Source organism: Bos taurus, chromosome 8, assembly GCF_002263795.3.
Source record: "Bos taurus isolate L1 Dominette 01449 registration number 42190680 breed Hereford chromosome 8, ARS-UCD2.0, whole genome shotgun sequence".
NCBI lineage: Eukaryota > Metazoa > Chordata > Mammalia > Artiodactyla > Bovidae > Bos > Bos taurus.
This window is the reverse complement of record NC_037335.1, coordinates 89,775,565-89,786,122: the sequence shown is the minus strand read 5'-3', so window position 1 is coordinate 89,786,122 and position 10,558 is coordinate 89,775,565. Positions and strand designations below refer to the sequence as shown.

The window sequence follows — 10,558 nt, the reverse complement described above, 5'->3', positions numbered from 1 at the left end:
AGTCTTCCTCAGCGATCAGTGCAAAAAAATAGAGGAAAACAACAGAATGGGAATGACTAGAGATCTCTTCAAGAAAATTAGAGATACCAAGGGAACATTTCATGCAAAGATGGGCACAATAAAGGACAGAAATGGTATGGACCTAACAGAAGCAGAAGATACTAAGAAGAAGTGGCAAGAATACACAGAAGAACTGTACAAAAAAGATCTTCACAACCCAGATAATCACGATGGTGTAATCACTCACCTAGAGCCAGACATCCTGGAATGTGAAGTCAAGCAGGCCTTAGGAATCATCACTATGAACAAAACTAGTAGAGGTGATGGAATTGCAGTTGAGCTATTTCAAATCCTAAAAGATGATGCTATGAAAGTGCTGCACTCAGTATGTCAGCAAATTTGGAAAACTCAGCAGTGCTCACAGGACTGGAAAAGGTCAGTTTTCATTCCAATCCCAAAGAAAGGCAATGCCAAAGAATGCTCAAACTACCGCACAATTGCACTCATCTCACAGGCTAGCAAAGTAATGCTCAAAATTCTCCAAGCCAGGCTTCAGCAATACGTGAACCGTGAACTTCCAGATGTTTAAGCTGGTTTTAGAAAAGGCAGAGGAACCAGAGATCAAATTGCCAGCATCCGCTGGGTCATGGAAAAAGCAAGAGAGTTCCACATAAACATTTATTTCTGCTTTATTGACTATGCCAAAGCCTTTGACTGTGTGGATCACAGTAAACTGTGGGAAATTCTGAAAGAGATGGGAATACCAGAGCACCTGATCTGCCTCTTGAGAAATCTGTATGCAGGTCAGGAAGCAACAGTTAGAGTTGGACATAGAACAACAGACTGGTTCCAAATAGGAAAAGGAGTTCGTCAAGGCTGTATATTGTCACCCTGCTTATTTAACTTATATGCAGAGTAAATCATGAGAAATGCTGGGCTGGAGGAAGCACAGGCTGGAATCAAGATTGCCGGGAGAAATATCAATAACCTCAGATATGCAAATAACACCACCCTTATGGCAAAAAGTGAAGAAGAACTAAAGAGCCTCTTAATGAAAGTGAAAAAGGAGAGTGAAAAAGTTGGCTTAAAGCTCAGCATTCAGAAAACTAAGATCATGGCATCCGGTCACATCATTTCATGGCAAATAGATGAAGAAACAGTGGAAACAGTGGCAGACTTTATTTTTTGGAGCTTCAAAATATCTGCAGATGGTGATTGCAGCCATGAAATTAAAAGATGCTTACTCCTTGGAAGAAAAGTTATGACCATCCTAGACAGCATATTAAAAAGCAGAGACATTACTTTGCCCGCAAAGTTTCGTCTAGTCAAAGTTATGGTTTTTTCAGTAGTCACATATGGATGTAACAGTTGGATATAAAGAAAGCTGAGTGCCGAAGAATTGATGCTCTTGAACTGTGGTGTTGGAAAAGACTCTTGAGAGTCCCTTGGACTGCATGGAGATCCAAGCAATCCATCATAACGGGAGTCAGTCCTGAATATTCATTGGAAGGACTATGTTGAAGTTGAAACTCCATTACTGTGGCCACCTGGTGTGAAAAGCTGACTCATTTGAATGGACCCTGATGCTGGGCAAGGTTGAAGGCAGGAGGAAAAAGGGTCAACAGAGGATGAGATGGTTGGATAGCATCACTGACTCAATGGGCATGAGTTTGAGTAAACTCCGGGAGTTAGTGATGGACAGGGAGGCCTGGCGTGCTACAGTCCATGGGGTCAGACACAACTGAGCGACTGAACTGAACTGAACTTAGAGATGTACCCTTGAGTCTGCACTTATTCTTTTCTGTTTCCTCTCCTCCATCTCAGTAAATTTTTACCCAATATTCAGATCAAAACCTTTCTCTTCTTGCCTCAAACTTATACCCATTCCATCATCATTCAAATGTCCCAAACCATTCAAACGTGCTGAATGTGTGCATTTGGAGCTAGCATTGGCTTCAGAGCCTTGAGGTTCACCCAGGATCACTGATGTCCTTGGATCTTTGAACTGGCTTTGGTGTGGGCTGGGAGCCACATCTAGGCAGTAATGAGCTCAGAAGTTAAGGCGAAAGGACAGGTGTCAATAAACACCAGACAGCAAACACTGATAGCATGAGTGATGCTGACAGATGGGTGCACACAGACAAGAGCTCACAGCTCATTTCTGGAACACTGAATGAAGACAGAAGAGCGTTGATGGAGGAAATAGCAAAGGAAACCACAGCCCAGAGGAAACCACAACGAGATGAGGAGCCACAGCTGGGGGTGGGGATGGGGAAACGTGGAAGACACTGCTCTGCCTGTAGAATTTGTAACAGGCCCAGGGCTTGACACTCAGGGGCAAGAGAGAAGAATGGGGCTGAAAACCAAGCACTGTCTGAAGATCTGTGTACAGGATGGTCAGCATTCCTCTGCCCCATCCCAGTCTGTGCACAGAGCTGCCAGGACTCTCTGCCCTGGGCACAGAGGAATGTCCACAGTTACGGAAGGAATTGGGCAGCTGGTGTGCAGACCCAGATTACAGGCTACTCCTGCTGGAATGCGGCTGTAGAGGAGAGGGGAGCAGAGCCCTAACTTAGCCTCAGGTGCTTCTCTGCCCAATCCTGCTGAGGACAGTTCAAGTCAGCAGTCCCTGTTCCAGTCCTGGAGTTTACATCAGCCTTTAGGGGCTCACTGGAGATGAGAGAAAACTTGTAGCATGAAAGAAAGCAACCAGGATTCTAGAGAGAGAAAGAAAGGCAGAGACAGAAAACTTATCCCGGAAGAAGCAGAGGGAATTCAGAGAACAAGAGAGTATAAAACACAGAATGTAACAGAAAACCTCTTTGATAGTATCCTCGAGCTTTCTTGGTGGCTCAGGCAGGAAAGAATACCCCTGCAAGGCAGGATACCTGGGTTTGATCCCTGGGTTGGGAAGATCCTCTAGAGAAGGGAATGGCTACCCACTCCAGTTTTCTTGCCTGAAGACTCCTACGGACAGAGGAGCCTGGAGGGCTACGGTCAGTGGGGTCAAAAAGAGTCAGACACAGCAGCGATTAAGCATGATCAGTCTCTTCAGAGATGTTTCAGAAAATATTGCATCCGTAGAACAAGAGAATGGCACAGTGAAAAATGAGTTGTGAACATACCCACAACAAAAGCCTCTGGAAATTAAATTATGTTTTACAAAATATAAGGTAATTAACATAGATGGGAAATAATGTTTAGGACATTTCAGAGACTACAGAGAGAAAGAGGAGACAGAAAATATGACAGAAACAGTCAGAGATAGATGATTAAACCAGGATTAATATCACATCAGATCAGATCAGTCGCTCAGTCGTGTCCGACTCTTTGCGACCCCATGAATTGCAGCACGCCAGGCCTCCCTGTCCATCACCAACTTCTGGAGTTCACCCAGACTCACATCCATCGAGTCAGTGATGCCATCCAGCCATCTCATCCTCTGTCGTCCCCTTCTCCTCCTGCCCCCAATCCCTCCCAGCATCAGAGTCTTTTCCAATGAGTCAACTCTTTGCATGAGGTGGCCAAAGTACTGGACTTTCAGCTTTAGCATCATTCCTTCCAAAGAAATCCCTGGGCTGATCTCCTTCAGAATGGACTGGTTGGATCTCCTTGCAGTCCAAGGGATTCTCAAGAGTCTTCTCCAACACCACAGTTCAAAAGCATCAATTCTTCGGCGCTCAGCCTTCTTCACAGTCCAACTCTCACATCCATACATGACCACAGGAAAAACCATATAGTGCCTAACTATTAGGAAATCCAGAGAGAGAGAAACATGCAGAAACAGAGAGGGAGAAAAATAGAGAGGGAGACAGACAGAAAGAGAAGAAAGAGAATGAAGAGAAGGAGGAGGAGGAAAAGAGGAGGGGAGAGAAGGAAAGAAAGAGAACATAAAGTGAAGGTTAGAAAATTATCAAACAGTTGAAACATTTCCAAGAGCTAAGGAAAGACACAGTTTTGAGACTGAAAGTAGCATTGAGAATAACACCACTTTGAAGAGTGACTTGAATTACAAGTTACCTGAATTACTCCAGTAATTCCTGGAGCTGACTGTTCCCCCACCCAGTAATTTCCCTTTTGAGTCTGTCCTCCTGTGCAGTGCTTCCATACCCGAGCATATGATGTGCCCCAAGTTGAATGCAGATGTATGGGGTTTGGATCTGTTCTGAGGTGTCCCCTGATGGCTGAGCAAGGGCAGGGGCAGTCAAGATTGCTGTCATCAGCACGTCCTGCAGGAGCAGTGCCATCCTGTGCTGATTCCAATCTGCCACACCAGTAGGGCTGTGTCCGGTGTGTGATATGATGTGGGAAGGTTGGGAAGCTTTGGCTCAACATAGAACATATAGGGAGCTTATGTGGTGATGTTTGTGGAAGCAAAATAAATGGGAATAGCCTAAATATCTACCAATGGAAAAGAGGACTAAAAACGAATGTATTTGCTGTGCAAACTATTATATATAGGATGGATAAACAACCAGGTCCTACTGTATAACACAGGGAACCATATTCAATGTCCCATGATAAACTGTAATGGAAAAGAATGTGAAAAAGAATATATATGTGTATATATATATGTGTGTGTGTGATATATATATATATATATACATATATGTGTGTATATACTTTGCTGAACACCAGAAACTAGCACATTATAAATCAACTATACTTCAATAAAATAAATTTTTAAAAAAGTAATACACTGATCATACAAAGAACATCACACAATATAAAAACTTGCACTGAACTACACCTATCGGCATGATCAAGTCTGAAAACAAAATGTTAAATGAACAAACAAGTTGCAAATAATTTATATAATGTCTGCAATACCATTGATACAAGATTAAAAACATAACAAATAAAAATAAATAAAAACATAAGAGTGGACTGTGTGTATAAAGACAAGTTTTCTAAAAATGGAATCTATTAAAAGAATCTGTGATATCAAAAAATTAGAAGATTGCACTGAGATGAAAGGAAAAAAATACATGTAAGATTTATGATTTGGAAGTAAACAGTATTTGAAAAATGAAAAAATCAAAGAAAAATCAAAGAAAAAATCAAAAGCAACAACTGTAAAATAGTAGACAAAGTACACAATGATAATAGTAAAGGGGAGGGGGAGAAATCGTTGTGAAACAGGTAGAAATAAAAAAAGAAACACAATGCAACAAGGAAAGAATGTGATGTGAAGGACAAGCTTGAGTCACAAGGCTAGAATGCAGCAAAAAACATTTAACTCTGGGACTGAATCAATATTATACTTTTTAGAACTACTATATGACACAGCAGTCCCACTCCTAGGCATATACTCAGAGAGAACCAAAATTCAAAAAATATATGCACTCCATGTTCACTGCAACACCATTTACAATAGCCAGGACATGGAAGCAACTTAAATGTCCATCAGCAGAGGTATGGGTAGGCAACTTTCCCAGCAGTCCAGTGACTAAGACTCCACCTTCTATTGCAGAGGATGAGCGTTTTTTATTCCTGATGGGGGAGCTAAGATTCCACATGCCTTGAAGTATGGCCAAAAAAAAATCAAACAAACAAAAATCCATTTGCAGACACATGCTTCTCAGGTGGCGCTGGTGGTAAAGAGGAGACGTAAGAGATGCAGGTTCAATCCCTGAGTTGGGAAGATCCCCTGGAGAAGGAAATGGCAACACACTCCAGTATTCTTGTCTAGAGAATTCCATGAACAGAGGAGCCCAGCGGACTATAGCGCATGGAGTCGAAAAGAGTTGGATATGACTGACGCTATTTAGCAGGCACAGGGATTGCCATACTGAGTGAACTAAATCAAAGACAAATATATGATATCACTTATATATGGACTCTAAAAAAGAGGGTACAAATGAACTTATTTACAAAACAAATAGAGTCACAGATACAGAAAACAAACAGATTTACCAGGGGGTTGGGGGGAAGGTGTAAATTAGGAGATTGGGATTGATATACATGCTACAATATAAAACAGACCACTAATAAGAACCTACTGTATAGTACAGGGAGCTCTACTCAGTGCCCTGTAATGGCCTATATGTGAAAAAAATCTAAAAAATGAGTGGAGATACATATGTATAATAGATTCACTTGGCTGTGCATCTGAAACTAACACAACATTGTAAATTAACTATACTCCATTCAATTTAAAAAAGAAAACAAAATCACACTTTTAACTATAATAATTTTAGAATAAGGTTTAGAATCCAGTTAAGTTAACCATCTTTCAATATCCTTTTTTTAACATTGAAAAAATTTTTCATATTTTATCCTTTTTGAAGAAAAAACCTACTAAGATATGACAAAAATGCCACTGTAATTTTATATAAACAAACAATTATTAAACTTGAAGAGAATTTTTTTTAAAGCTTTCTGGACTGTAGTTAATGAATTTTTTTTTTTTTTTAACTACCAATTTGGGGCTTCCCTGATAGCTCAGTTGGTAAAGAATCTGCCTGCAGTATGGAAGACCTGGGTTCGATCTCTGGGTTGGGAAGATTCCCTGGAGAAGGGAAAGGCTACCCACTCTAGTATTCTGGCCTGCAGAATGGCCTGGATCACAAAGAGTGGGACACTGAGTGACTTTCACTTTCACTTTCAAGACTGGAGACAGACTTTGTTGTAATGTTTGGTGATGCCCCTCCCCACCACTGGAGGGTATGAGTCTCTTTTATTTCACATCTTCGAGGCCTAACTTTGTTGACAAAATTATAAGCACTTTAGATGTAGGAAAGAAAAAGCATCCTACAGAGAGAGTAAATAAGCTAATTGACATATTACATATTAATAAATAAGCAGAACAGGATGCTGTTAAAATAAAATTCTTAGAAGCTCAAGAATGAAAACTATTCATTCATTCCTTCCACAAATCTGGATGAATACAGGACTAAGACGCCAGGAACACACGTGCCCAGACAAGCTCCTATCCTAGTAGAAGGGCCAAATACGAGTTATGATTGGTATCAAACGATATCACTATCGAGATTGAAAAGACAGTTTTGTCTGTAGCTCTGGCAATCGCAATTCAGCAGACAGGGATCCAGGTAAAACCAAAAGAGTGGTCTGGGGAAGAGAGAAAAGCTACAAAGTTGTTAAAAGTTCTCTTGCAAGACTTATAACTGGGACTTCCCTGGTGGTCTAGTGGTTAAGAATTCACCTGCCAATGTAGGGGAATTGGGTTTGATCTCTGATCTAGGAAGATTCCATGTACCACAGGGCAAATAAGCCCACGAGCCACAGCTTCTGAGCCTATGCTCTAGAACCCATGATCCGCAACTACTGAGCCCCAACACCACACCTACTAAAGCCCACGTGACCTAGAGCCTCTGCTCCACAACAAGAGACTGCCACTGCAACAAGAAGACTATGCACTGTAATTAGAGTAGCCTCCATTCTCTGCAACTAGAGAAAGCCCACGTATAGCAAGAAGACCCAGTGCAGCCAAAAATAAATAAATAAATAAAAATTTAAAAGATTGACAATTGGATCTGATGCAAAAGGGAGACATTTGTCAATTTTTTTTCCTTTTCCATTTTCCATTTTTCCTATCCATTACAGGATACTGAATATAGCTCCTGTTCTATATAGTAGAACCTTGTTTATTTTATATATAGTATTTTGCAACTGCTAATTCCAAACCCCTAATTTATCTCTCTTGCCCATCTTTCCCGCTGGGTAACCATAAGTTTGTTTTCTATGTCTGTGAGTCTATTTCTGTTTCATAAATAAGTTCATTCATACCATTTTTTTAGATTTCACATGTAAGTGATATCATGTGGTTTTTGTGCTTCTGATTTACTTCATTTACTGTGATAATCTCTAGGTCTATCCATGTTGCTGCAAATGGCATTACTTCATTCTCTTTATGGCTGAATAGTATTCCATTGTGTATATATACCACTATTCTTTATCCATTCATCTGTTGTTGGACATTTAGGTTGCTTATATGTCTTTCCTTATCACCCGGAGGTCATGAATCCACAGAGTGGCCAAACACAGCAGAACTGATGCAAGAGTCCAGGACAAGGGAAGCTGCAGTGGCTTTCCCCTCGGACGACGATGACAAGATCGTCGGGGGCTACACCTGCGCGGAGAATTCCGTCCCTTACCAGGTGTCCCTGAATGCTGGCTACCACTTCTGCGGGGGCTCCCTCATCAATGACCAGTGGGTGGTGTCCGCGGCTCACTGCTACCAGTACCACATCCAGGTGAGGCTGGGAGAATACAACATTGATGTCTTGGAGGGTGGTGAGCAGTTCATCGATGCGTCCAAGATCATCCGCCATCCCAAGTACAGCAGCTGGACTCTGGACAATGACATCCTGCTGATCAAACTCTCCTCGCCTGCGGTCATCAATGCCCGGGTGTCCACCTTGGCTCTGCCCAGTGCCTGTGCTTCCGCAGGCACCGAGTGCCTCATCTCCGGCTGGGGCAACACCCTGAGCTATTATGGGAAGTATTTGTTTTTAAGACATAAGATGTCACTAGTTATTTAGGGTAAGGGTCCCATAGATATCTTGGGTTTCTAGAACACTACATTTCTACAACACAGTTGATCTGGATGCTTATATTAAGATAATAAGTGGTTAAAAGTTCAGACTCCATTTAGGCTGAGACATGCATAAGTCCCACCATGTCAATGGCCTCCTATTTCCATTTTAGAGTGCTCTCTTAGCAACACTGACTCCATTTTGATTTTCCTTTTATACCAGAAACTGGAATGTAGAGAGAGAGAGAGAGCTTCAGGTGCCCCAGGGGAGATGTGACCCAGCCTAGGCATCAGAAAGAGTTAGTTGCCTTGATAAAGTGATAAGTAAGTTGAGAGCTATAGGACCAAGAGAGCTAGCATGGTAAAGAAGAACAAAAGAAATCCAACCAGGGCTCTGTAACAACCTAGAGGGGTGGGATGGGGAGGGAGGGGACATACGTATACCCATGGCTGATTCATATTGATGTGTGGCAGAAACCAACACAATACTGTAAAGCGATTATCCTTCAATCAAAAATAAATAATTTTTTTTTTAAAAAAGAACATTCCCATATGGAGTCGGGTAAGAAGTTATTGAGTAAAATGAGAAATCTGTGACTGCAGTCTTCACTGGTGGTCTGGTGGTTAAGATTCCATATTTCCACTGCAGGCAGTGCAGGTGTGATCCCTGGTCAGGGAAGTTCCACTTGCTTCATGGTGCAGCCAAAAAAAAAGAAAGAAAGAAATGGGGCTTCCCTGGTTGTCCAGTGGTTGAGAATCTGCCTGTCAATCCATAGGACACAGGTTTGATCCCTGGTCTGGGAAGATCCCACATGCCTCAGAGCAACTAAGCCCATGTACCACAACTACTAAGCTTGAGCATACAGCTACTAAAACCCCAGCACCTAGAGCCCATGCTCCACACAAGAGATGCCACCATAATGAGAAGTCTGCACACCACAAGGGGTAGCAACTGCTTGCAGCAACCAGAAAAAGCCTGCACAGCCACAAAGACCCAGTGCAGCCCCAAAGAAAGAAATAATAATAATTTTTTTAAAAAGAAAGAAAGAAATTTGTGATAACAAAGAGTGACATTGCCACTCAAGAATTACCAATGCCATTTCTATGCATAAAAGGGATTTGTTCATAGGGTCCTGGGAACATGATATGAATTGAGTTTCATCTTCACAGAAAACAATCAGATAGATTACAGAGCTCTGAAGTAGAAACATATTCTACTATGTTCTATCTAAGATTGGCAATTACATAAACATAATATTCAGCTGCTTTTGTATAGCTATATAGAAAGTGAAAGTGAAGTCGCTCAGTCGTGTGGACTCTTTTCGACCTTTGGACTGTAGCCCACCAAGCTCCTCTGTCCATGGGATTCTCCAGGCAAGAATACTGGAGTGGGATGCCATTTCCTTCTCCAGTATAGCTATATAGTTTCATGCAAAATAAATGCCTTAAATCTCAATATATTGACTGATTTTTGTATCTTATAAAAATATTTTTGCCCTGAGGATATTTTAGATTCTTTTTTTTCCCCCCCCAGAATTTAGAATGTTGTACATGGTGCAGGGAAGGGTACAACTGGAAGCCTTTAACCACAAAGTAGAAATTTCATGATGTTCTATATTTGAATGTGTAATTTCATTAGTGTTGTATTCCTTTTTTTTCTTTTTTGCTGTTTGCAGTTACTACTTCAGAGTTCAAACCGCAAATTTTACTTTGAAGATTTTATAAAAATAAAATTGCCTACTTTAATTCACAACATTGAATTTCCAAATACCATGATTGAGGTTCCTAGCCAATGTAATAAGGAGAAAAAAACTAGAAAGTTGAATAATGGAATAATGCTTGTCTTAACAAAAGTCAAAATGATCAATGTAAACCTAGTGGAAGTAGTAGGAGAGTTCCATTAGGTGGGCAGATACAGTTCCTACAACAATAATCACTCATCCTGAAACTAAGCAGGACCCTGAAGGGCCCTTCTGGGTACAAGCCCCTTCTTGTCCCAGCTTCTTATTTCCAGAAAAAGCTTTAGTACCCTATCCTTTCCCCAATTTCCAAAGAGGAGAC

General features: G+C 41.2%; 1 pseudogene; it reads left to right on the top strand.

Annotated features, from left to right (window-relative positions):
- Positions 1-8,015: 8,015 nt before the first annotated feature.
- Positions 8,016-8,504, top strand: LOC100298873 (PRSS2 protein-like pseudogene; annotated as a pseudogene).
- The last annotated feature ends 2,054 nt before the right edge of the window (positions 8,505-10,558 follow it).